Genomic DNA, 27780 nt, shown 5'->3' with positions numbered 1-27780 from the left:
CATTTATTGCAAGTTCCCATTCGAAAGAGTGTATTTGACGGAAGTAATTTCCAAACTTGCAGCAACATACAGCATTTGTATTGCAACAAACATTACAAACACAAAACTTTGTCAATGATATATCCTGGCCTCATTTGACAAAATCCTATAACATGTATCACTGAAAATGACATGTTATCTGGTCACTATTATGTAGCCTGATAAGTTATAAAAGATTGAACTCCAACTAAATTTGAATTAAGAAAAATCACACAGTTCAACATTTTTTTGCTTACTCAGTAAATAATATCTTGATTGGAACCAGATTTGAGCGAAGAATATTGAATAGTATCTGCAGGGTGCTGGAGAATAAAACAAATTCATGCATCAACTTTATCCACTGGATAGTAACTACTTTTAAATATATATACTGCCGAGATGTAACAAGAAAAACCCTTTAAGTCTTGAATGCACTTCACAGATTTAAAAGCAGATATTTTGGCACAGAATATTTATAAATGATTTTCAAATATGTCTAAATTTAATTTTATTTTATTTTAAATACACAGCATTTTAGATTGAACAAATCAAACATCCTTGCCATCAATTAACCTGTGATTTTTAAAATCTCATAATACTCCTGAAGTACATTGGGATGTTTCAGTACATTAAAGATGCTATATAAATACAAGTTGTTGTGATTAATTTTTAAAAATCGAATTAAACTTCTTATTGTACTGAGGTGATATAGTTTTGAGTCTTTATTGCAATTGTAAAAAAAGGTGTGGCACTGTGGTAAGGAGCAAATCCGGGCCTCTAAAAACAGATCAACATATTTGTGTAGTATAAAGAGCTATTTGTCTTCAATCATCAAAATGGTTAGTGACACTGTGGATTGTACAGTAAGCAAGCTGCCACATGGAATAGCAGGCAGTAGTTTTGTGTCAACAATTCCTTACATGATGCGTTTTGGGTTTTCAAATACAGATGAGTTATCCCCCAGAAAACGGAGAACAGAAGGCTAGAGACAGGAAGAAAGTTCCCAATGTTGGGGAAGTCCAGAACCAGGGGTCACAGTCTAAGGATAAAGGGTAAGCCATTTAGGACCAAGATGAGGAGAAACTTCTTCACTCAGAGAGTTGTAAACCTGTGGAATTCTCGACCAGAGAAAGTTGTTGAGGCCAGTTCGTTCGATATATTCAAGAGGGAGTTAGATATGGCCCTTATGGCTAAAGGGATCAAGGGGTATGGAGAGAAAGCAGGAAAGGGGTACTGAGGTGAATGATCAGCCATGATCTTATTGAGTGGTGGTGCAGGCTTGAAGGGCCGAATGGCCTACTCCTGCACCTATTTTCTATGTTTCTATGTTTCTATGTAAGACAATCCCACCTGTCCCATGATCAGCAGTGGACCATCATTGACAACGCTTGGCAAGTGGATCACTCATCCATTCTTTTAGTCAGGGACTGGTGGACGACATCGGAGTAAGCTAAAGAAAAAAGATCGGGATGGAAAACGAAATGAGAATTGAGAGGAATTATTTAGAAATAACTCAGTAACCAATTTTGTACATCACTTTATATTGTTTAAAGATACCATTTTTCTCAAACAATTATCTTAAGATTTTTGGAAAGCAAACTGTGCTTTAAAAAAACACTTCTAATGTGATAAATTTCTCAGCAAATAACAAGGACTCTTTACACAGGTACAACAGGAAAATATTCTTTTTCAAATGTGAGTACACAAACTAAAAATATTTTTCCTGATATTTTACTGCACTAGAGCAAGATGTGATCAGCCCAATTTGCAAAAGGAAGAAATTCAATATAAATTAAAATGTTAGTGATGGATAGACAACAAATTTACAGTGGAATTTTAATAAAAGGATAAATAACATTTACTAAAGGGGACAGCATAACTAATAACAGCTACTCAAACATGCAACTGTATTTATTAACAGTAGTTTGTTTCAGTCTCTTCACATTCAAAATCCTGTGTAAACAGGAGGAGTGGTTTACCATGAAATGAAAAATTCTTTTCACTGATAAAAATCTCTTGGCACATCATTAAAAAGTTATTTCAGTTTGTCGATGAACAGCCAAACGGAATAGTGATAGAAGAGAAATAATACACTACAAACGTGACCTGAAGTGTAGTGTTTGGAGGAGGAACAAGGCTTATATTTGCTCCCAAAATCTGAATGATCCTGGCTGCCCAACGGGATTTGGTGGAGGTATTTAAGGAGCTATCTGAATGAAACACGCAAATGGACCACAATGCTGCAATTCTTCACTACCTATTACATTCAACTCGAGAGTTCCAACATCTGAGAATTAATACCCAATACTGCCAGCCAATTTAAAACCTAAACAAAATGGCTGAACCGTTGCTGAAAAGAGTGTGCCACTGTATAAAGAGAACTGTTGTGCTATGTGGGTCAGATTTTAGACAAATAATCAAAAAACGGTTTAGTGCAAAGCACTCTGGCTCACGAAGGCTCGCTACCCCGATCCAATAAATTAGAAATAAGATTCACTGGCAAGTTAAAGAACAAACTCCAAACACTTCAAATTAAGAGCAGTGGAATCCTGCCAAACCAGTTAAGACCAACAAAAAGTTATGGTTGTTTATAAATGAAATGTATGCAATAAGGCTGCAGTGCTAAGGGAACAAATATTGGAATGGATATAAATTACATATTTCTTTGGTTTTTATGGTTCCAGGGATGAGGGATTACAGTTACGTGAATAGACTGGAGAAGCTGTGATTGTTCTTCTTGGAGCAGAAAAGTCTAGGAGGAGATTTTGTAGAGGTATTTAAAATCAGGAAGGGTTTAGATAGAATAAATAAAGATAAACTATTTCTAATGGCTGAAGGGTCGGTAACCAGAGGGCACAGAGTTAAGGTGATTGGCAAAAGAACCAGAAGCAACTTGAGGAAGAACTTTTTCATGTAGCGAGTGGTTAGGATCTGGAATGCACTGCCTGATAGCGGAGTGGATACAGATTCAATAGCTCCCTTCAAAAGAAAATTGGATATATACTTGGAGAAAAAATTTCAATGATATGGGGAAAGAGCGGGGGAGTGGGACTAATGAAATTGCTCTGCGAAAGTGCCGCCACAGACTCGATGGTCTGAATGACCTTCTTCTGTGCAGTACTATTCTATGATATTTACAGTTATAGAATGCAAATACACAGGTTGCAATACACACCCTAAATTTTGAAAAGAGTTGGGAACTGTAGCCAGAATTACATGAAGCCTGAATCTCCAAATGTCATACATGTGGTTCCAACTGAAAAATGGCTACATTCTTAACCAGCTGCTTTTGGTCAACACTAAATATATGTAAATAATTACATATACTAACTTTCTCTTGTAGCTCTCAAAATATTAAATGGATATGATCGGGTAACATATACAAAAATCTTAAAGAATTTTGAATGTGAATAAAAAGGAACATGTGAATCAATGAAACATGATGACATTCATTCGTATTCTCAGAATAAGAATATAGAAACACAAGTAGGCCATTCAGCTCCTCAACTGTTCTATCAGTTAATTAGATCATGGCTGATCTGTACCTCAAGCCCCTCTAATCGCCTTTGTGTCCTTGCCCTTACAAAAACCTATCAGTCACAATCTCGAAAACTTCAACTAGCCCAGCATCCATCGTCTTTTGGGGGAGAGAGAGTTCCAGATTTCCTTTACCCTGTGTGTGAAGAAGTGCTTCCTGATTTCACTCCTGAATGGCCTGGCTCTAAGTTTAAGATTAGAGGAATAAGTTTCTCTTTCCGCACCCTATCGAATCCCTTAATCATTTTACACACCTCACTTACATCACCCCCTTAATCTTCTATATTCAAGGGAATACAAGCCTAGTTTATGCAATCTGTCCTCGTAATTGAGCCCCAGTAACATTCTGGTGAATCGGTGATGCAACCCCCGCCCCCCCCCCCCCCCGAGGTCAATATATCATTCCTGAGGGGTGGTGCCCATTACTGAATGCAGTACTCCAGATGGGGTTTAACCGAGGCTCTATACCACTGAAGCATAACCCCCTCCACTTTGAATTCCAATTCCCTTGAGCTCAAGGTCAATATTCCAATAATCATGTTGATTGCTTTATTACCTAGCCACTAGCTTTTAATGATGAAAGGTTATCGATCTGAAACGTCAACTCGGTTTCTCTCTCCACAGATGCTGCCTGACCTGGTAAGTATTTCTAGCATTTTCTGCTTTTTATTACACTAGCTTTTACTGATTTGTGTACCTGAACATCCAAATCTCTTTAAGAACATAAGAATTAGGAGCAGGAGTAGGCCATTCAGCCTCTCAAGCCTGCTCCGCCACGTAATAAGATCATGGCTGATCTTTTACCTCAACTCTACTTTCTTGCACTATCCCCATATCCCTTTGCTCTTCCACAGATCCTAGTTTCTCACCATTTAGTAACTACACCATTTTGTCTTTCTTGGCTCCAAAGTGGATGACCTCACACTTCCCCACGTTAAACTCCATTTTCCACAGTTTTGTCCACTCACTTAAACTGTCTGCATCCCTTTAGCCCTTCCTGCTCCCATCTGCACTACTCCCTGTGCCTCCTTAGTGTCATCTGCAAACATGGATAGACAACCCTCTATCCCTTCAACCAAGTCATTGATAGATACGGTGAAAAGATTACAGATCCCTGAGGAACAACACATCCTGCCAATCAGAGCACATACCCTTTATCCTTACTCTTTGTCTCCGACCTTCCAAACTATTTCCAACCCATGTCACAAGGGTAACAACAATCCAAACTGGTTAGAGTTTTACTTTAATAACCAAAATTATAGGAGATACTTGAACAGATTTTTTAAAATTTGAAGGCGGCCATCCTGCAGAGGCCATCCTTCAGAATACTATATCCCGTGGAATTTACCTGAACTGGAAGACCTATCGGATCGGACAACAGTCTTATAAAGCATGTTTTAAGCCCACGGGTTGGTACTTCAAAGGCATACATAAAACGTGGTTAGACTATACTCCAAAGGCTGAATCAGACTCAAAAATCAGTTGAGATTCATCCTCTGAAGTGCAATATAGCTATGATTTCTGAGTGCCAAGTCAACACTAGTTTAAATAAACAATACTTGCATTAATAGTGTCTGATAAAATTGTAACATCTCAATGTGCATTACTGAGGGAGTACTCTCATTACAATCACTCACTCCAGCTTAGATTTGGATGCATGCTGGCATGTCCCGACGAAGAACTCAAAGCCCTTCTTCCTCCCACCCACGTATAAATCACGTTATTTTCCTCATTCCACCTGTCATATGTTCTTACCACATTATTATTATAAGCTTGCTTCCCCAGGCTACTTTTGCACTGTTTACCAAGGTCATCCCGAATGCATGGCAAGCTCCCAGTTAATATTTGCCTTGATACTGGGAGCTTCCGTAAGGGGAGGTAAAGGGTTGGAAATTAGGAACACCAGCCTTTAAAGAATTTCAGTCAATGTTTAAAAGGATGTGGCCACGTGAGGTTAAACATAGAAACATAGAAATTTACAGCGCAGAAGGAGGCCATTTCAGCCCATCGTGTCCGCGCCGGCCGACAAAGAGCCGCACGGCCCTCGGTCAGCAGCCCTGAAGGTTACATATAAATCTATGAACAGTGAACAAAGGCGGAAAGGTAAAGAGCATCCAGCCCAACCAGTCCGCCCCACACAACTGCGACACCCCTTACACTGAAACATTCTACACTCCACCCCAACTGGAGCCATGTGAGTTAAGAATCAATTCTGCCTTTCCAAAGGCCACCCTGACCTGTGTGAGAACACCACTGCAGGCCGGGGCTATAAATAGAGCTGGAGCGCCAGGCCCTGAAACATCGCGGGTGAAAGTGCGGCGAATCAGGGTATGGGGCCCAGAAGAGCCGAAAACCCAGGGGCAGCACGGGCCAGCTCACACTGCGATATGTGCGCGCACTAGGTCCATGCAGCAGAGCAGGTCTCCAGTCATCCTGGTTCAACCCTTGCCACTGGATAAAGGTCTAGCTCTTTCGAGCCCGTGTGGTGGCTGATGTGCAACGGTCACCACACGTTAAAAAAATCCACGCTCAGGCATCTTGCACCCTTTAATTGGGGTTCAGGACTGGAACATTGGGTCCGTCATTGAAACATCTATGAATTCTTGTGGAAGCAAGTCATCCTCATTCGAGGGACCGTCTATGATGATGATATTCTAAATGTATTTTGTTAACCTTTCTAAAAGTTTTATGGGGGTGCAAAAACCCAAAAAGGACACAATAAGCATGAAGGCAATTGATGAAGTGTTGCAACACTCAAACCTCATTTCATTGCTGAAGAAGTGAAATTGTTACTGCGTGTCAGGACGGTTTGGAATTCCGGGGCACTCTCGTCACAAAACATGCAGCAGAGTATGCCTGGCAGGAGATGGTGACCAAGTTCAATCTTGTGTACACTACATGCAAATTTTCAAAGAGTGACAGAAAAAGATGGAACACCTTAAGGAAGCTATCAAGGCAAGACCGCATGAACAGTGTCATTTACCAGGTAGATATCCCAAATTGAAAGGCTGCATTAGAGGGAGCAGCGGGCGGCAGCCCAGCCCAGCCTGGAAATCGGCATGGTCCCGGCCTGCAAGACCATCAGCAGGCCGGGGCCATCAGAGGGAGCAGCGTGCGGTGGCATACCACTGCAGGAGGGCGATGGCTGCGAAGCCAGTTCGCTGATTGCAGTGCGGGCAGGCACAGCAGGAGGGGTGAAGGAGCGGCAAGAGCTTATAGAAGGAAGTGACCGGGGCCCAGGAGAGGCGCAAGTCTGGGGCCCAGAAGAGGCGAGGGCCCAGGGGCAGCACGGGCTAGCCCACACTGCGATATGTGTGCGCGCTCGGTCCATGCAGCAGAGCAGGTCTCCAGTCGTCTTGGTTAATCCTTGCCGCTGGACCAAGACCTAGCTCTGTCAAGCCCGTGTGGTGGCTGGTGTGCAACGGCCACCACACGTTAAAAAAATCCACGCACAGGCATTTTCCACCCTTCAACATGCAGTTCAGGATCCGGAATATTAGGTTCTTCATTGAAACACCTGTGAACTGATTCCTCTTTGGCGTGGAAACAAGTCATCCTCACTTCGAGGGCTTGCCTATGATGATGATGACCCCAAATATTCATGCCACAAGGATGTTGCTTGTTAACCTAGCCCACATTACTGCTGCCCAACATAGCTCTTCCATTGGTTCTCGTGCACACCCATATTCCAGTAGGGTACACATTCAAGCTGCAACTTACAATTGAAAGTCTCAACATACTCACAAGTTAAAATGTATTTAAAATGTTTGATAAATTTGTGAAACTGTAATTGGTACGTGATCGATTAGAAAAAAAAGTATTTTTCATTTTAATTTCCAAATGTGACAAAGTATTATTACCACATGACCATACTTATTTCTCACATTTTTTTTCCAAAAGCTTGGATCATTAAAAAGTCAAACTTTTCCAGATCTCTAAAATCCAACTCTTTTCTTCCAACAATTTTTGTAGATTGGAATTTTCAGTTTATTCTTCAAATAAAGACATCTTAATATTTATATTTCAGTCCTATCCTATTCTCTAGAAGAACATCAGTTCTATATTATACTCACAGAGCTTCACAGCTTGTTTTGAAATCCTCCCTGTAACAAAGAAATAATTTCTTGCTTGGCCTCATTCATCACATTCACCTCCAATATATACATGCCTGCTCATTCCTAACTGCTCATGTGGTTGGCTCCTATATTAAACATCCTTCCCCTTTGGCAAAGCAAGGTAATTGAATGTAGATACGCACACAAATTTTTCATTTCTCAATTAACACTTGTGGTAGAGAAAGATGAATGAAAATAAAAATTCCACTTGCACTGAAATGGCACTGTAATGAGAAAAGTACTACAAAAAACAAAACACACAATCCTCTGACTTTAATGCATTTTAAGCGGATATTATTTGGGTTGTTTTTTTTTTAACATGACTAAAATGAAGTACTTTGGTCTAGTTTGGTCTTGGTGGCTGTCCCTTTCACTCCAGTCAATACATAATGGGGGTGATTGTGATTTTCCGGCTTCCGACTGGCGAAGGGCATTGGCGGACTGCCCGTTCCGATGATTAAGAGGCCCCGGGACTTTGTTTAAATCTGGCGGTTGAGCTGCAGGGTGCTATACTGGCATCCTGATGCAGCTCGCCAGTCTGAGGCCTCAAGGTCGGGCCAGAGCGGCCACCAGCTTGGTAGGTTGTGGGAGGAGGAGCATGTGGTCGCGATCCCGGAGGGTGGGTGCCCCGTGAGCAGCAGCGACCCAGATTATTGTATTGGACCTCCCACTGAGGAGCCGCTCTTCCGGGGTCCAATAAAATAATTGGACGCGTATTTTTGGTGGGCCTCCTCGGTTCCATCGCCAGTTCTGACCAAAAATGGAAATCGGGCTTCTATTTGCGTCATAGGATCCTGATTTCTTCGTAAAACATGCCTATCGCCTAAAACAGGCGACGCATTGGAAAGCAGGTTGTAGGCCTCTTTTAAAAAGGAGCCAACCACTTTGACTTCAATGGAAACAAAAATCAGGAGAGGTATTTAGCGGCTGGCCAAGCCAACATCGCATGTTTTACACTACCATTTAAAAGTCAAAATTACCCCCAGGCAATACAGATTGATACATAATTTAAAGTGATTGGTAGAAGGATTAGAGCGGAGTTGAGGAGAACCTTTTTGACCCAGAGGGTGCTGGTGGTCTGGAACTCACTGCCTGAAAGGGTGGTAGAAGCAGAAACTCTCAGCACATCTAAAAAGTACTTGGATACGCACTTGATGTGCTGTAACCTACAAGGCTATGGACCAATAGCTGGAAAGTGGGATTAGATCGGAGAGCTCTTTCTCGCCGGCACAGAAACAATGGCCTCCTTCTGTGCCGTACAATTCTATGATAATGGATGGGCTGGCTTGACAGAGCAGCTGGTCTTTTGCCAATCATCATGTTTGTATGTTCACATGTTCATATAAGTAGTACAGATTGAACCTCCTTTATCCGGAACCCTTGGGACCTGGCCCGTTCTGGATAACCGATTTTTCTGGACGAGGGGTGGTCACGTTAAATTGGATGGTACAGGTACTGAGCAAGGGGATATCGGGACTGGCTAGCTTGGGGGTGGGAGTGCGGCAGAGAGATCATGGGTGGGGGTGGGGGGGTGGTGTGAATCGTGGGGTCAGGCCAGCGATTGTGGGAGTCGGCAGCGAGGAAGGACTTCAATTTGTTCACATTGGAGTTCTGCGCATGCGCCACCCGGTGGCAGGGAATGGTTCTGGGACGAGGGGTGTTTCTGGATCAGGGAGTTCTGGATGGAGGTTCAACCTGTACTTACAATAGCTACTATAGTTTTAAGAGTTTTGTAAACTTTGACATTTTATCAACTGTTCAAGCCAGGAATGGAATGGAGCAGTGTAGTGTCTTCAAACAGAAAACTGTAACCGTTTACACATTTCCTCAGAGAAGCTGAAGCTCAAGAAAAATAAAATTTCTCGATCTATCAAAATGCACCTTTCTCTCTGGCAAACTGATGTTTTTATTCGATCGGGAGAAAAAACAATCTTCTTAGATCTCCAAGTGGGGCGGGGGGGGGGGGGAGGGAGTGGAACTTAATTTTTTTTATTCCTTCTACAATCAGGAAACACAACCAAGAGAAAAATCCATTTGCAGATAACTAGGATAGGCACGAGTCTTGGGTAGAAAGCAAAGCCAGTGTGAGTTCCGTTACCATTTCCTCCACTGTTTTCATTCAGTGGTTTGCCACCACTGCCGATTTCACACCAGCAAAAATTTTGAAACCAAAAATATTTCATCCGATAGCAGCTGTCAGCTGTGGCTCAGTGGGCAGCACCCTCGCCGAAGGTTGTGGGTTCAAGTCCGACTCCAGGGACTAAAGCACATAAATCTAGGCTGACACTCTGAGGGAGTGCTGCACTGTCGGAGGTGCCGTCTTTTGGATGAGATGTTAAACCGAGGCCCGTCTGCTCTCTCAGGTGGACATAAAAGATCCATTGGCACTATTTCGAAGAAGAGCAGGGGGGTGTTATTCTCCCTGGTGTCCTGGCCAATATTTACCCCTCAATCAACATAACAAAAAAAAACAGATTACCTGGTCATCATCACATTGCTGTTTGTGGGAGTTTGCAAGTTGGCTGTCGCATTTCCCACATCACAACAGTGACTACACTTCAAAAGTATTTCATTGTCTGTAAAGCACTTTGAGATGTCCGGTGGTCGCGAAAGGCGCTGTATAAACCCAAGACTTTCTTTCTTTCAGATTCTGTTTGGTTGGCATTTGTAACAACTATCGCTGCAAAGAGGGAACATTTTTCAGCTTATTCTACAGCAGTTTAAAAAAAAATAACTTTTCATCATCAACGCCTAGCTCCCGGCCCGAACCCGCCCCTACACTGCCTCAAACAGCTCGCAAATCGCTGGGAGGCAGTGTCACATGTAAAGAGCCGAATTGCCTGCCTCCCACTGGGCAATAATAATTCAAATAATTCAAATTATCCGCCCGTAATGGGGCAGAGGGCATTCCACCGCCCCCCCGCACCCCAGATTTTTTAATAACATCTTTAGTGCTAGCGTGCCACTTCCTTGGAACTTTAACTGGACCCTTCACATCTAGACCCAAACAATGCAATCATGCTTTACCCATTAATTGATTGTTTTAACATACAAATACGATTTTTGAATACATTATTCACTAACAGACCTAAATTCTGTTCTTTCGTAAGTATTACCATGCATGTCATATTCAGCACATGCAACTCAATGGTTCCAAGGCACATCCATGCTATAAATAGTGCTGCATTAGTTAAACTCACTATATAATCCCTGTAGAAAAACTTGGTCATCAACTGTAAGGTGATATTTCAGTTCTATAGCTTAGTTCCACTCCAGCGGGGAGTTTGTTGAGAATCCCTGGCCCAAGACCGCCATAAGTGGAGGAAGAGCATCCGGGAGGGCGCTGAGCACCTCGAGTCTTGTCGCCGAGAGCATGCAGAAACCAAGCGCAGACAGTGGAAGGAGCGTGCGGCAAACCAGACTCCCCACCCACCCTTTACTTCAATGACTGTCTGTCCCACCTGTGACAGAGACTGTAATTCCCGTATTGGAATGTACAGTCACCTGAGAACTCACTTTTAAAGTGGAAGCAAGTCTTCCTCGATTTCGAGGGACTGCCTATGATGATGATGATGATGATATTTCAGTGAAGCTGTCGTAATGATGTTGGAATTGTTAACTACATCTTGAGGTCGACAATGCTAACAGCACAGCATTCACCAACACTCGGCATCTCCACTGTCAGCACAAAAGCGGACTCAAAACTGAATACAGCCGCTCCATAAAATTACAACCATTTAACCAAAAAAATAACAGATACAGTGGGCTGATGTCACAGCAATAATCTAAGGTTGTAGTTTATGATGTCATCTAAAACCAGTGAATCAATTACTGCTGTGTGATCACTCCGAGGTATCCATTGTTGTGTTATTATTCACAGTGTCAGCTGTGGCTCAGTAGGTAGCATACTTGCCTCTGAGTCAGAAGGTTGTAGGTTCAAGGGGAGTGGAGCAAATACATCTAGACTGACCATCCAGTGCAATGCTGAGGGAATGCTGCGCTGTCAGAGGTGCCGTTTTTCGACGAGACGTTAAACCAAGGCCCCGTCTGCTCTGTCAGGTGGACTTAAAAGATCCGATGGCACTATTTCGAAGAGCTGGGGAGTTATCACTGGTATCCTGGTCAATATTTATCCCTCAATCAACATAACAAAAAAACACAGATTATCTAGTCATTACCTGTATCGCATTGCTGTTTGTGGGAGCTTGCTGTGCGCAAATTGGCTGCCACGTTTCCCACATATTGCGACAGTGACTCGACTCCAAAAGTACTTCATTGGCTGTAAAGCGCTTTGAGACGTCCAGTGGTCGTGAAAGACGCTATATAAATTCAAGTCTTTCTTTCTTTTTAAAATTTAATTAAACATTTCATTAGCTGAGCAACGGACACAGCTGTAGGGCCGGATTTTCGGCTTTTGTGTTTTTTTGACGAAAACGGTAGCAATACGTGAAACTTAGCTGCGCTACCATTTTAGGCCGAACTTTCTGCCTTTACGCTTCGGTAAGGGAGGTGTTGCACAAGCAGTCACGGTGCAAACCGTGAGTTTTGGCAACTTTAGTCCGGGGCCGGGAGTGCTGCGAGAGAGGCCTTGGGAGGGGGAAATTTTTTTTCCGAGAAAACATTCCAAAAACATTTTCGCTGCAAAAATATAAAAAATAAAAACTTTAACTTACATTTTTTGCAGGTTTTCATACTTACCGCTGGTGGCCAGGCTGCACCGACAGGTTTGACCTGTCGCTATTCTGGGCACGGCGTATGGCGTACTGGTTTCATCCGCAGTGGGTCAAATCGCAGCGAAAACCCGGTCGCAAACCTGCCGAAAATCCGGTAAGCTCCGGTAGGCTCAAAATTTAAATCTGAAATAGTTAGAATTCATTCAGTATGAAGGTACATTAAACACAGAATTGCTTAGCATAGACAATTGTTTCAATAATTTATATAGCTGTTTATATAATATTCAATTGCCAAAATAAATCAAGGAGCAGGCACAATCCTAGTACTTTCATGTTTATAGTCTATGAAGCTATTATATACGAAGTACAGAGCTGCCCCTCATTTAAATGTTTTATTTAAGGAAGAAGGAGGATATAAAAGTACAGAATGAAACCAAATAAGTGTTTTTGTTACTTATCTACAGTACTTAAGAAAATATATGTTGCATATGCAACAATAAAGCTAAAAAGTGCATTTCTATAGAAATCAAATTACATTTGTATAGAAAGAGTTTTTTTCCCACACAGAGGGCCCAAGTTTTGGCCTCAGTTGCTCCTGATTTTTTGGAGCAACTGGTGTAGAACGGAGTATCTTAGAAATTCAAATTCTCGGCATTTAGTTTGCTCCAGTTCTAGTCAGTTAGAACAGTTTCACTTTGGAACAGAATTTTGTTTTCAAAAGGGGGCGTGTCCGGCCACTTACGCCTGTTTTCAAAGTTTCGGCAGTGAAAACTTACTCCAAACTAACTTCGAATGGAGTAAGTGAAGATTTTTGTACGCTCGAAAAAATCTTGTCTACACTTTAGAAAATCAGGCGTAGGTTACAAATCAGGCGTAGGGAATGGGGGGGGGGTTGTTTAAAGGGAAGTTTACAAACATTAAACACTTCAATTTTACAAATAAAGAGCCATCATCAATAATAAATGATAAAACATCAATAAATCAACCAATAAATCAATCAAAAAAAATTAATAAGAAATAATTATTTTTTGAAAAATCAATAAATAAAACATTTTCTACTTCCCGACTGCAGCACCGGGAGCCCTCCAACAGCGTGCTGGGATGCCCCCCCGCAGTGTGTCTCTATCTCTCTGTCTGTCTGTGTGTGTCTCTCGCTCTCTGTCTGTCAGTGTCTGTGTTTCTGACAACGAGGGGAGGGGGAGGAGGGGGGTAGAGGGAGCGAGGGGGGCAGGGGACGGGAGGGAGGGAGGCACAGGGGGAGGGAGGGAAGGGGTGGGGGGGAAGAGAAGGGGGTAGGAGAAGGGGAAGGGGGGGAGGAGAGGGGAAGGGAGGGAGGAGGAGAAGGGGAAGGGGGAGGAGGAAAAGGGGAAGGGGGGAGGAGGAGAAGGGGAAGGGGGAGAAGAGAAGGGGAAAGAGAAGCGGGGGGAGAAGGGGAAAAAGAGGGGGGGAAGGAAAGGAGAAGGGGGAAAGGAGAAGGGGGAAAGGAGAAGAGGGAAGGAAAAGGGGGGGAAGGAGAAGGGGGAAAGGAGAAGGGGGGAGGGGGAAGGAGAAGGGGGAAAGGAGAGGGGAGAAGGGGGAAAGGAGAGGGGGGGAGGGGGAAGGAGAAGGGGGAAAGGAGAAGGGGGAAGGAAAAGGGGGGGAAGGAGAAGGGGGAAAGGAGAAGGGGGGAGGGGGAAGGAGAAGGGGGAGGGATGCTGAACGGGCCGGGCCCGGCCGGGCCCAAGACTTCGGGCAGGGCCCGTCCCCAGCACCAGATTTACAGGTAGATGGCGTTGGGTCGGGTCGGGTCCGAGGTCCGGAGTCGGGAGCGCGGGTCGGGCCGGGGGGAGCGCGGGTCGGGGTCGGGAGCGCGGGTCGGGTCGGGGGGGGCGGAGGGAGATCGGTTTGGTTCAGGTCGGGGGGGGGAAGGGAGAGGGAGGTCAGGTCGGGTGGGGGGGGGGAGCGCGGGTCGGGTCCAGTCCGGGGGGTTGGGTCGGGTCGGGTCTGGGGGCGCGGTGGGGGAGGGGTGGAAGCGGGAGTCGGGTCGGTTTCGGGGTCAGGTCCGGTCCGGGGCCGGGGGGGGGTGGTGTGGGGGGGAAGCGGGAGTCGAGTCGGGTCGGGAGGAAGCAGGAACTGGGCGTGGGAGGCAGCCTTATGCACGCAGCCCCAGTGAGGCCATTCAGCCAGGGCTAGGGGCTGCGTGCTTCGGGCCCCTCCCACACAGTTTCGGGCGCCTGGAAAGGTCCCGGCACTGTTTTCAGCGCAGGGACCTAGCTCCGCCCCCCACAGCTCGTGCTGCGCCGCGCCCGGCTCCAGAGGACCAGCAGGGAGCCGGAGAATCTGTAAGTTTTTTTTAGGCGCACTCTGTGGTGCGAAAAGCAGGCGTCCAGGTCGGGGCTGCGCCGTTCTAGGCGCGGCCCGAAACTTGGGCCCAGAGATTGGTGGGGGTCTGGAACTCACTACGTGAAAAGGTGGTAGAGGCAGAAACCCTCATCACATTTAAGAAGTACTTGGATATGCACTTGGAGTGCCGTAACTTACAAGGCTATGGACCAAGAGCTGGAAAGTGGGATTAGGCTGGATAGCTCTTTTTCGGCCGGTGCGGACACAATGGGCCGAATGACCTCTTTCTGTGATTCTATGATTACATTTCCTACCAGTAGTCTGTCAGGCTGCCTATTCAGCAAATTTGATCCACTGCTAACAATGCTGCCCAAGTTATAAAATGATAAATAAGCCCAGTCACTTGCATACTCTTATTGGCTGCACGCCAAAAGCCACAAATGATCTTCATACAGTAAAGACAAAAAGGTTTCAAAATGCTTTTAAGAAAAAACAGAGACAGAAGGTTCCTGATGACAGTTAAAATGGTCTTGGATTTCCCTATCCTATGAATACAGTACTTTTCAGCACTATATGTGACGGGCACAGCACCATAGTGGTCATATTACTGGAGCAGTAATCGAGAGGCCTGGACTAATAATCCAGGTATGTGAGTTCCAATTCCACCATGGCAGTTGGGAAATTTTAAAATCAGTTAATTAAATAAATCTGGAATAAAAAGCTGGTATCAGTAATGGTGTCCCTGAAACCATGTGTTTGACTCTGAACTGCCCTCGGAAATGGCCACTAACAAACCAATCTGTCGTATCAAAAAAAACTGCTACGATGGACTACAGCGGTTCAAGAAGGTGGTTCACCACCACCTTCTCAAGGGCAATTCAGGATGGGCAATAAATGCTGGCAGCGACGGCTACATCCCTGGAATGAATGAATGAATACATTTTTAAAATGATTACTATTTAGCAATCAACGGTCTTACATCATGCATCTCCACATGGTTACAAACAAAATCATGTAGGCAAAATAGCCACATCATCAATGAAAGTCTGATAGCCCAAGTAATGTTTTGGTAGCCTTAGAGAACAGAGAGTTTGAATCCCCATCCACCATTTTCATCATTGGCAAAGCAGAGCAAGAGCTTTATCTTCTCCAAATGAACATTCGTCACTATTTCCACATATTTTCACAGTTTTGTAAAAGATTATTCATATCATACAAAATACTGTTATAGTAAACCACGAATTTGATTCCCTGCAATGTATATTTAATAGATATAATTCTAGATTACGCAGGTCTCCAAGATGCATTTGTAGCCATGATGCCACCTGGCTACAAACTGTATTTTAGTAACCAAAAATTAGTATCATTGAAAAGTATTAAAATGAACCCAGCCAGAAAGCTGTAACTAGAAGAACAGCCGTAATATAAGCTGGCATTCACAGGGGTCGCACTACAAGCTACAGCTCATTTGGAATTAAACTTAATTTGTTATGACACAACCAAAGAGGATCTTCCAGCCAACTCTTAACGAGAGGTCTAGCGCTCATCCTCCCTTTATAAAGTTTTTGCCAGACGTGTCGCACTCAAAATTTCAAACAGCATCTGTCTCTTTTATCCTTCTTCAAGTTTCACAACCTGCTGGGTGCAACTTCATTTCCAAAACATCCACATAATAACAACTTCTAACCAGCACTGCACCCACAAACCGTGCCAGTTAATTGCAATTGCGAGAAATCTATCTCTCTGTTTAAACAACTGCTCCAGTTCCAAGTTACAAGAACTCTTGTAATTTTTCAACTTGTGCAAAGTGATTGCAGGGATTGTCTGATCGCGATACATTTTCTGAGTAACAACTTTCACACAAATAATAGGGCTACGTATTGCAGCATATCTTACGCGAACTAAAACTGGATCCTAAAATACGACTGCTTCTTAGTGTTTTGAGGGGAGACAACTTTGCTGTTTGGGTTGAACATCCTTTTTTTCAAGAATTTTTTACATGAAAACTGTTCAGGCCTTTCGATTTTAATAAAAACAAGAAACATAATGTTGTTCTTGTGCACATTACATTTGATAGTGCAACTCAACAGACCTGCCAGTTGCATTTTATTTTTTACTAGTTGATCTCCCAAGGTGAGAAGTCATAACTCAGTGTAGACTTCAGGTAAGGTTAAAGGGTGGGGGATAATGGGACTGCAGCACACTGACTTAACTCAATCTCTATTTTAAAATCATACATTCTTACTTTTGCCATATTTGTCAATCATTAATTCCTTTGTCCACATTTATAATTGAAAGTGCCTATGTAAATTTGTCACTGTAATTACACCCTCCGGCCACAGCACCACAACACAACTTGGCAAGTTTACACAGGGCAGCTTCCATTAGAAATGTGGACATAGGAGTTTACAATGGCCCAGAAATTCTGGCCTCCCTGGGTCCGTACAGAGTGTGTATGGACCCGGGAAGGCAGCAGAAAAGCCGATTTGCAGCGCACAATGCGCATGCACTGAAAACCGGCTTTTCCCAGCTGTCAAGCTGCAAGATCCTCCACATATCGGGAGCAAGGACATTTGCATGGGCAAGATTGCGGTATTTACCCATATCTTGCCCAGCAAATGTCCTCAAAACTCTTTCACCTGATAAAAGCAGGCGCATAGCCTACTTTGACAGGCGTAAGAGTCTTAAAACACACTTAACATAAAAAATTACATTAAAAATACACATTTTACTTTTTTAAATCCTGCCCACTATGTTAAATTTATTTTAAACCATAATTAAAAAACTTTTTTAAAACTCGGAAAAAAAAATTAACTTTAATTTCAATGAATTTTAATTATGTGAGGTGTTTTTTATTTTTTTTTAATAGGTGTTACTGTGTTTGGTTTTGTTCTCTCAATTAACAGCAATGAGAACTCGTAGATATGGAGTTCCCATTGCTATTAATTGAGAATACTGTACCTGATTGGTTGAGCAGTCACATGTGACTGCACCTTCTGCGTGGGAACCTGGAGGATGGGCGCGCGCTCCGCAGCACGGGAAGAGAAGGCCTTCCCACCGGAATCCCGCACTCTCCGGGACCACCAGGTACTTTCGAAAAAATTCTCCGATCGGAGGCAATTTCCCGCGGGAAGCCTCCGACCAGAATTTCAGGCCCAATGGAAAAAGTTGACATCCGTGCAGATGTATTATTGTTAACTCACATCATTTGTATACTGTAACATATATAACACATAAACTAATTCATTTTTGACATTGCATAATGATGCTTTAAGATCATATAGGTTACCATGTGGTCCAAAACATGACAGTCATACAAATCTGGCATGGGAGGTGGGGCAAACAGGCATGATTTAAACAACAGGCAATAGAGCCAGAACAGTTACTTGCATCTTTAAAAAAAATTGTGTTTATACATCTTTCACATTCTCAGGATGCCCCAAAGCACTTCACAGCAATGAGTCGCTTTTTGAAGTGTTGTCACTTATTTTTGTACAACCAATCAGCACAGAATTAAGCAAGTTTTATGAAGTGGCGAGAAAATAGTATTGCAAATATATCGGTGAAGTCCTGTATCTTTCAGCAGTAGTAAGGTGTGTCATATTTTTTTTTAGCTTGTACAGGCTATCAGTCATATGATATATTACTTCAGTAAATTTTCTGTATTACAGCTAGGGACAAGCCAGTGCTGCATTTAGACTGAAATGGGACATATCATAAACTGTGCACCAGTTGGACTAACCATGAACAACCCCATAGAAGACGTACTAGACTGCGAAAAATAACCTGTGTCAGTTGCAGTAAATATTTGAAAGTGGTATCATCACTGATTGCATCAGTGGGATTGACTTTCTCTGAGGCACAGATAAGATACGAGAATAAAAACTCAGCATAAAGAAATGGAAACTGAAGTAGCACTGGGTATGGTTTCTACAGTAATGGTCACCATAGCATCAGACAGCAGCTATTCTTCCGAACCCCCGGACCTCATCACCAATGTGACCAAATGCGACGCCTGGACCATACACAACATAATGCCCTTTTTTTTTTAGCCAACAGGCCCTTTCTAATGTGCGGAAATAATATGCTGTGCACCCACTTGCACCTCATACAGAGAGTTCCAATTTTGGTCAGGCCATGGGAAAGATTAGTGCAGTGAGATAAAGTGAGAGTCAACCCAAGGTGTTGTCAACCACTTCCTGTCAGCCTTCAATTTAAAAACCAGAGATAATTTGCTACACCACTATCATAGAATTATAGAATGGTTACAGCACAGAAGGAGGCCATTCAGCCCATCGTGCCTGTGCCAGCTCTCTGCAAGAGCACTTTAATTAGTCCCACCCCCCCGCCGTTTGCCCCTAGCCCTGCAAATTCTTTTCCTTCAGGTGCTTATCCAATTCCCTTTTAAAAGCCACGATTGAATCTGCCTCCACCACCCTCTCAGGTAGTCCATCCCAGATCCTAACTATTTGCTGTGTAAAAAAGTTTTTCCTCATGTCACCTTTGGTTCTTCTGCCAATCACCTTAAATCTATGTCCTCTGGTTCTCGACCCTTCCGCCAATGGGAACAGTTTTTCTCTATCTGCTCTGTCTAGACCCCTCATGATTTTGAACACCTCTATCAAGTCTCCTCTCAACCTTCTGTGCTCTAAGGAGAACAACCCCAGCTTCCCCAGTCTATCCACGTAACTGAAGTCTCTCATCCCCGGAACCATTCTTGTAAATATTTTCTGCACCTTTTCTGAGGTCTTCACATCCTTCCTAAAGTGCGGTGCCAAGAATTGGACACAATACTCCAGTTGAGGCCGAACCAATGTTTACAAAGGTTCATCATAACTTTCTTGCTTTTGTACTCTCTGCTTCTGTTTATGAAGCCCAGGATCCTATATGCTTTTTCAACCACTTTCTCAACCTGGCCTGCCATCTTCAATGATTTGCACACATAACTTGCCTGTCTTAACAGCTTAGGAATTTTACATTTGAGGGGGATCTATATTAAAGGCAGGGACTAACAGAAGATGTTGGGGGTACTGCGTGCAGTTTTGGTCACCTTACTTAAGGAAGGATATATCAGCTTTGGAGGGGGTACAGAGACGATTCACTAGGCTGATTCCGGAGATGAGGAGGTTACCTTATGATGATAGATTGAGTAGACTGGGTCTTTACTCGTTGGAGTTCAGAAGGATGAGGGGTGATCTTATAAAAATATTTAAAATAATGAAAGGGATAGACAAGATAGAGGCAGAGAGGTTGTTTCCACTGGTCGGGGAGACTAGAACTAGGGGGCACAGCCTCAAAATACAGGGGAGCCAATTTAAAACCGAGTTGAGAAGGAATTTCTTCTCCCAGAGGGTTGTGAATCTGTGGAATTCTCTGCCCAAGGAAGCAGTTGAAGCTAGCTCATTGAATGTATTCAAGTCAAGGATAGATAGATTTTTAACCAATAAGGGAATTAAGGATTACGGGGAGCGGGCGGGTAAGTGGAGCTGAATCCACGGCCAGATCAGCCATGATCTTGTTGAATGGCGGAGCAGGCTCGAGGGGCTAGATGGCCTACTCCTGTTCCTAATTCTTATGTTCTTATGTTCTTATGTTCTTATGTCATTTGAACCTTTCTTACTGGACGGGAAATGAACGGTTTGGATGGAACGCCGGTTTTACATCCTGCCCAGTGTTACTCTCTATTGGGTTCAATACAGAATAAAATCAGGCGGGGTACAAAACCGCGTTGCAGCCAAGCCCGTCCGTTTCCCGAAGGAGGATTAGGTTGAAATTGCCCCCTATATAATATTGCCTTTCTACTTCAGTATTATTTAGAATGTAACAGCCCACAATTTGTTTGTCAAAAATCATCTGGGTGTGATGCCTAAGATTTATGTCTACTTCAAACATTTCACAAGTTACAATTATAGCAGCTGGTAGTAATCAGCACTTTGAAGAGGAAAACAGCTGTTTTGAACAAAATAGCTTCCCAAACATCTAGGCAGTTTAGTCAGTTCGGGATTCTGACTTCCTGCAGTCTCACAAAGTATTGGTGTTGAAAGCATGTTCTGGAGGAGGATTTTTTCTATTCACGTACATATAACCCGTGAATAAATACTGTTCAGTCAAGAGAGAGGGAGGCACTAGTTAGAATGAACACTTATGCAAGCTCAATCGATGATGCACCAAATAATTATTGTTCTACCAGCTCTGCCTCCCTCTCCCATAAGACCCAGCCAAGACCAGCAAACTGGCTTCCTCTGACCTATATTTGCATTTGATATTTCAACAAAGTTTCTGTGTTCCACTAATGGGTGTTACAAGTAACTAGTTAAAAAGAACAGGATTTAGAAAATAAAATGTTAAATGTAATATTTATGCGACTAAAAGTTCTACGCTCTATGTGAATAACTACAACTGCACTCCTGTAGTTCACAAATAATGACAGGTGTATTATACATTGTAACACATGTATTACTCTGCGACGAAGATGCAACTATGTTTAACTAGGCCTATCCCTATAAGACGACAACTTGAGCTGCTGGAAATAAACACAACCTAAGCTTAATCCAAGTGTAATTGCTGTTTGTTGAGAGAAACAGATTGGAAGGTTCTAGTAAACCTCTGGCTTCAGATCAGCAAAAACACCACGAGCCTTACTTTCTGAAGAAAAGAAGGTGGAAAAGATAAAGGTGAAGCAGTTGCACTTAGACGGCGCCTTTAACATTGGAAACACATCCAAAGTGCGTCACAGAACTAAGCCAAGAGAGGATACATTGAGAGGGACAACCAAAACCTTGGTCAAAGAGGAGTGTTTTAAGGAGCATCTTATAATAGGAGAGGGAGGTGGAGAGGTTAAGGGGTCTGAGGAGCGAATCCCAGCGCATGGGGCCTGGATGTTAGAGGCAAGAAGAATGTTCCCAATGTTGGGAAGTTGAGAACCAGGGATCACAGTCTAAGGATAAGGGGTAAGCCATTTAAGACCAAGATAAGGAGAAACTTCTTCACCCAGAGAGCTGTTAACTGTGGAATTCTCTATCGCAGAGAGTTGTCGAGGCCAGTTCGTTAGATATATTCAAAAGGGAGTTAAATATGGTCCTTACGGCTAAAGGATCAAGGGGTATGGAGAGAAAGCAGGAAAGGGGTACTGAGGTTGAATGATCAGCCATGATCTTATTGAATGGTGATGCAGGCTCGAAGGGCCGAATGGCCTACTCCTGCACCAATTTTCTATGGCTGAAGGAATGCTCATCAATGGTGGGGAAAAGGGAGCTGGGAACGCGCAAGAGGCTGCAGTCAAAGCAATGGAGAGACTTCAGTGGGAGGTTGTGGGACTGTAGGATGTTGCATAGATCAGGAGGGAAGGGGCAAGGCTATGAAAGGATTAAAAACAAGGATGACTATTTTAAAATTTGAAACTGGAAGATTAGAAGCCAATGTAGTTCAGCAAAGATAGAGGTGATGGGCAAGTGAGATAGGATATGGGCAACAGAACTGAAATTTATCGAGGGTGGAGGCTGGGAGGCCAGACAGTAGAGTACTATAATATTTGAGTCCGGAGATGACAAAGGCTTGGATGAGGGTTTCAGCGTCAGATGCAAAGGCAGACAATGGTATGGAGGTGGAAGTAGGCAGTTTCTAAGATGGAATGGAGATGGGATTGGAAGCTCAGCTCTGGGTCAAGTAGAATGCTGAGGTTGTGAACAGTATAGTTCAGGCTGAGACAATGCCTGGGAGAGAGATGGAATTGATGGCAGGGATAGGGAGTCTGTCACAGGGGCCAAAGATGATGGCTTGGGTCTTTCCAACGTTTATCAGAGAAAGACTACTGTGGCCCAAATGTCTAGAAAGTGTCCTATCCCATGATACCTATCACACGCTTCTATTGAATTTTCCTCCAGTTACTTAGCTAACTGTCTCTGGAACCTGTAGTCCCCACTGCTTCCTTTGGTACGCCATTCCATACATTCAATCAGTTCAATCAAAACGGCCTTTTCACCCTCCCTCTTTTGAGGTTATGCTCCCCTGTTGTAAAATCTTTGACCATCTTAAACAAACAGACGTTTATTTTGCATATACTCTTTAGGATACTTCAGTAAGATTACTCTTGAGCCTTTTCTTTTTGAGTGGAAAAACTCTCAGCCACACCTCATAACCCATGTGACTAATCATAGCTATTAATTTGACTGACCTTTTCTGCACCCTCTCTAATGCCTGGTTGTCTTTCTCATAATAGTGACCAGAACTGTACACAGTATTCCATTTAAGGTTGTTCTGTACAAATTCAATCACTTCCTGAGATTTGTTCTCCATTCCCCCAGCTATATAGCCCAAGAGCCTAGTTGCTGTCTTTACTGCAGCCACAAACTCTACTGATGGCTTCAGCTATCTATCCACCAGTATCCCAATCCCTCTCTCGTGCCGCAATCCATTGAATCTCATTTAGCTTCTATTACCATGGTTTATTATCCTTTGCCAAAATCATTACCTTGAAGCTGTCCATATTAAATGCCACCTGCCCAGCTCCCCATGCTATCCAGGGCCTTCTGCATCAGATCAGCACATTTTCCATTGTCTGCAGTTCCTCCCAGTTTGATGTCATCATGACCTGGACAGTTTTGTTTCTGTCCCTACTCCCAAGTCATTTATGTACATGGCAAAGAGCAATGCCCCAGCACTGATCCTGATCCCTGAGACACCCCAATAGTTACCTCCTTTAATGTGAGTCCAGCTCTACATAAAACTGTCCGTTTCCTCCACAGCAGCCAATTTCCAATCCATGTTAGAAGCACTCCATCGCTGCCGTGCCTTCCATCCCTATAGGCCAAATTTCCAATACTTTTTGAAATGTAACAGATGCTCTCAACACTTTTATATATAGATGGACAATTCCTAATTATTTAAAACATAGGTATCCTAAAAGGGAAATGTATCAATGTTTTGACAAAAATGAACCAGCTTGCTCTCAATGCCAGCTACGGTTCAGTTGTCAGCACTCTTGCCTCTGAGTCAGAAGGTTGTGCGTTCAATCCCCACTCCAGAGACTTGAGCACAAAATCTAGGCTGACACTCCAGTGCTGTGCGGAGGGAGTGCCGCACTGTCAGAAGTTCCTTTTTTTGGAGGAGGCATTAAACCAAGGCCCCATCTGACTTTTCAGGTGGACGTAAAAGATTCCACAGCAATTTTGAAGAAGAGCAGGGGAGTTCTCCCCGGTGTCCTGGCCAAATATTTTCCCTCAACCAGCATCACTAAAACAGATTATCTGGTCATTATCACAAAGCTGTTTGTGGGAGCTTGCTGTGTGCAAATTGGCTGCCACATTTCATACATTACAACAGTGACTACACTTCAAAAGTACTTCATTAGCTGTAAAGTGCTTTGGTGACATGCTGAGGTTGTGAAGGGCGCTATATAAATGCAAGTCTTTCTTTCTTTTTCAATCATGAGCAAAGTGACAGAAGGTGTCGTCGACAGTGTTATAAAGCGGCACTTACTCCTTAATAACCTACTCAGCAACGCTCCGTTTGGGTACTGCCAGGACCACTCAGCTCCAGATCTCATTACATACTCGGTCCAGACATCGACACGAGCAGAATTCCACAGGTGACTTGAGAGTGACTGCCCTCTACATCAGGACAGCATTTGACCGAGTGCGGCTCTAGTCAAACTGAAATTGAAGTCAATGGGGATTAGAGGGAAAGGTCTTCCGTGGCTGGAGTCATACTTGGCACAAAGGAAGATGGTTAGGGTTGTTGGAGGCCAATCACCTCACCCCAGGACTTCACTCCTCAAGCCAGCGTTCCATGCCCAACTATCTTCAGCTGCTTCACCATTGGCCTTCCCTCCATCATAAAGTCAGAAGTGGGGCTATTTGCAGATGACTGCAGTGTTCAGCTCCATTCACAATTCCTCAGATAATGAAGCAGTCCATACTCACAAGTAACAAGAGCTGGACAACATCCAGGCTTGGGCTGATAAGTGGCTAGTAACATTCGTGCCACTTAAGTGCCAGGCAATGACCATCTCCAACAAAAGAGAGGCTAACCATCTCTCCTTGACATTCTATGGCATTATCATTTCCAAATTCCCATGATCAACATCCTGGGAGGTCATCATTAACCAGAAACTCAACTGCAGCAACCACATAAATCCCATAGCGACTAGAGCAGGTCAGAGACTGGGTATTGTGTGACGATTGGCTCATTTCTTGACTCCTCAAAGCATCTCCACTATTTACTTGGCACAAGTCAGGAGTGCGATGGAATATTCTCCACTTGCCTGGCTGGGTGCCGCTGTGACAACACTCAAAAAGCTCAACACCATCCAGGAAAAAAGCTAGTCTGTTTAATTGGCACTCCAACCACCAGATCAAAATCCACTCCCTCTATCAGTGGCGTACCTTGGCTGCAGCGTGTACTATCTACAAGATGCACTTCAGCAAGTTGGCAAGGCTTCTTCTGCAGCATCTCCCAAACCAGCGACCTCTACCACCTAGAAGGACAATGGCAGCAGGTGCATGGGAACACCACCACCTCCATGGTCATGTCCAAGTCACACACTATTCCACCTTGGACGTATATCGCCATTCCTACATTATTGCTGGGTCAAAATCCTGCAACTCTCTGCGCAACAGCATTTTAGGAGTTCCTTCACCACAAGGACTGCAGCAATTGAAGAATAAGTCCCACCACCTTCTCAAGGGCAACTGGGAGTGGGCAATAAATGCCAATTTTGCCAGCGATGCCCATAACCAGAGAATTAACTTTAAACAATTCTAGTACTTCACAAAATTAAATGGGTTGGATGGAGTCCATCACAGAAAAAATTGCACATATAATGCAGAAGGGCACATGTTGAGGAAAAAATGTGCTTGATGAGAGAAATGGCTTTTGCAGGTCCATATTTTCTTCTCTGAACTCTGCTCTGGCAATAACTGCACCATCTACAGAAGGGACCCAAGCCCCCTATTTATTTTTTCTTCCTGCATTTTTCATTTTGTTGAGTGCATAATTCAGAGTCTATGTATAGATTTTTATTTGCTTAAAAAGTTCAGTTCAAGTTTTTTCTAATTGTGCTTTTGGATTGGAAAAGCAAAATAACACCCGATATAACCTTGTAGAAAAATTACAATTATGTATAATTATAATTATGTAATAAACATCAAAGGAAGAGAAAGACTTGCATTTATATCATGCCTTTCATGACCTCAGGATCTAACAGGACATCCCAACGTGCTTTACATCCAATGAAGTACTTTTGAAGTGTAGTCACTGTTGTCGTAAGAAACACGGCAGCCAAACCACGCACAGCAAGGTCCCACAAACTGTGATGTGATAATGACCCGATTATCTGTTTTAGTGATGTTGGTTGAGGGAAAATTATTGGCCAGGACACCGGGGACAATACCCCCCCTCTTCAAAATAGGATCATTTACGTCCACCTGAGCAGGCAGACGGGGCCTCAGGTTAACATCTCACCCGAAAGACGGCACATCCCTCAGTGCAGCAATCTATACGTTATGTATGTCAAAATTCAAAGTTTGTCACTTTTCATTTTGCTCTCCCCTCCTCCACCCCATGGAAACAGTGAAGTAGTTATTCTGCAGTTACTATTACACGACAGAATTGTCTTAGAATGGAGAGGGTAGTAGGAGCCCACTGCAACAGTTGTACATAACGTTACAGATTATTTCATATACTCTGCAGCATCTATTAATTGAATAACATTTATCAACTGATGCATTACGTGCAATGTTGAAAACTTATCATTTGTTTTTCTAAATAACATTCTAGCATGCAAAATGAGCAATTTGAAAACATTGAAGAAATCGGTGCGAAGGTGCTAAAGTCTTTAACAATGATATTCAAACAATCTAAATGCAGCAGTGAGGCATTTATCTATTATGCAGTTACAGAACTCAATGCATTCAGATAAAGATTCTAGCAGGCTAGCTTCTGTGACTTTAATATGGCATTTGTCAACTGCAGCCTTTACTTTCAGTTGCCTTACAGACATTCCAAATCATTAACATGCACAGCTACACTTCTGGGTATTAAAAGCACCAAACTTCTTCTTTCAACAAGACTTGCAACAACTAATAATATACAGTCAAGAAGCTGCATGGGCCTTCCTCAAGACATCCTTCCTTCCTCCTTTACAATCAATTACCGAGGAAAAACTTCCGAGATTTTTCCTTCCTCCTGCCCACACGGGTGGTTCTATAATTACCCAAGAGATTAAGACCCAACTTCAGAAAGTATTTAATGCTCTGGTCAGGGCACAGAAGCCAACTTCACTTTCTCCTTTTCTTCCTCTCTTCCCCCTACTGAGCAGTTGCACCCTGTCTCAATATTCTCTGGACAGGTATTAGGTTTTATGGAGAGATAAAGAGCAACGCTTTGTATAAATTGAATAGCCTTTGTGGTAAATGGGAGCTTTTTCTTTCATGTAAATCTCCGGTATCCCTTTTTCAACACTCTATCAAACTAGAAACAAAATATCAACCATAGTAACTGATGTTATCGCTGCGATTTTAAAAGACAGACTACTGAAAAAACATATCGACAGGTTCAAAAATCAAGAGGTCTAGTTAAAGAAACAGAAAAGAGCAGTTAAAACATTTCTTTCCCCCCAAATTCATTTTTGCTGCTGAGAATTTGTTGATTTTCTTTTAGTGCCTATTCTTGAAGCAGGACAAAGGATGATTCAGACATGACAAAGGACACACATATGCCAATTGAATTACCTCCTTTTAAATATACAGATCATGTGCACAGTGCATTTTAAAACAGTTGGATTAATATACCAAATAAAATCAGAAAAATCTGCAAATACGCAACAGTTCAATCTTCATCTGTAAAGAAAAAAGACTGATTAATATTTCAAGTGCAAGATCTATCCTCAGATGGGCCTTATAGCCAAACTATAATTTGCTGATCCGTGAATTGACAAATTTAAGACATTCTATGCTCATTTTCACTAGTTTCTTTCTGTAGAATGTAAGATAGTCAATAGCCTCCTAGAAAAGGGAGAACAGATGACCTTAAGGTAATGCCCTTTCATATCATACAACACAACACTCGGAGTATGTTTTGGCACAAAGCACATTTCACCCATTCTGGTCAGGTGCCAA

This window comes from Pristiophorus japonicus, chromosome 16, assembly GCF_044704955.1.
Source record: "Pristiophorus japonicus isolate sPriJap1 chromosome 16, sPriJap1.hap1, whole genome shotgun sequence".
In the NCBI taxonomy this organism is placed as follows: Eukaryota; Metazoa; Chordata; class Chondrichthyes; family Pristiophoridae; genus Pristiophorus; species Pristiophorus japonicus.
The sequence above is the reverse complement of the archived record's forward strand: the minus strand, read 5'-3'. Positions refer to the sequence as shown.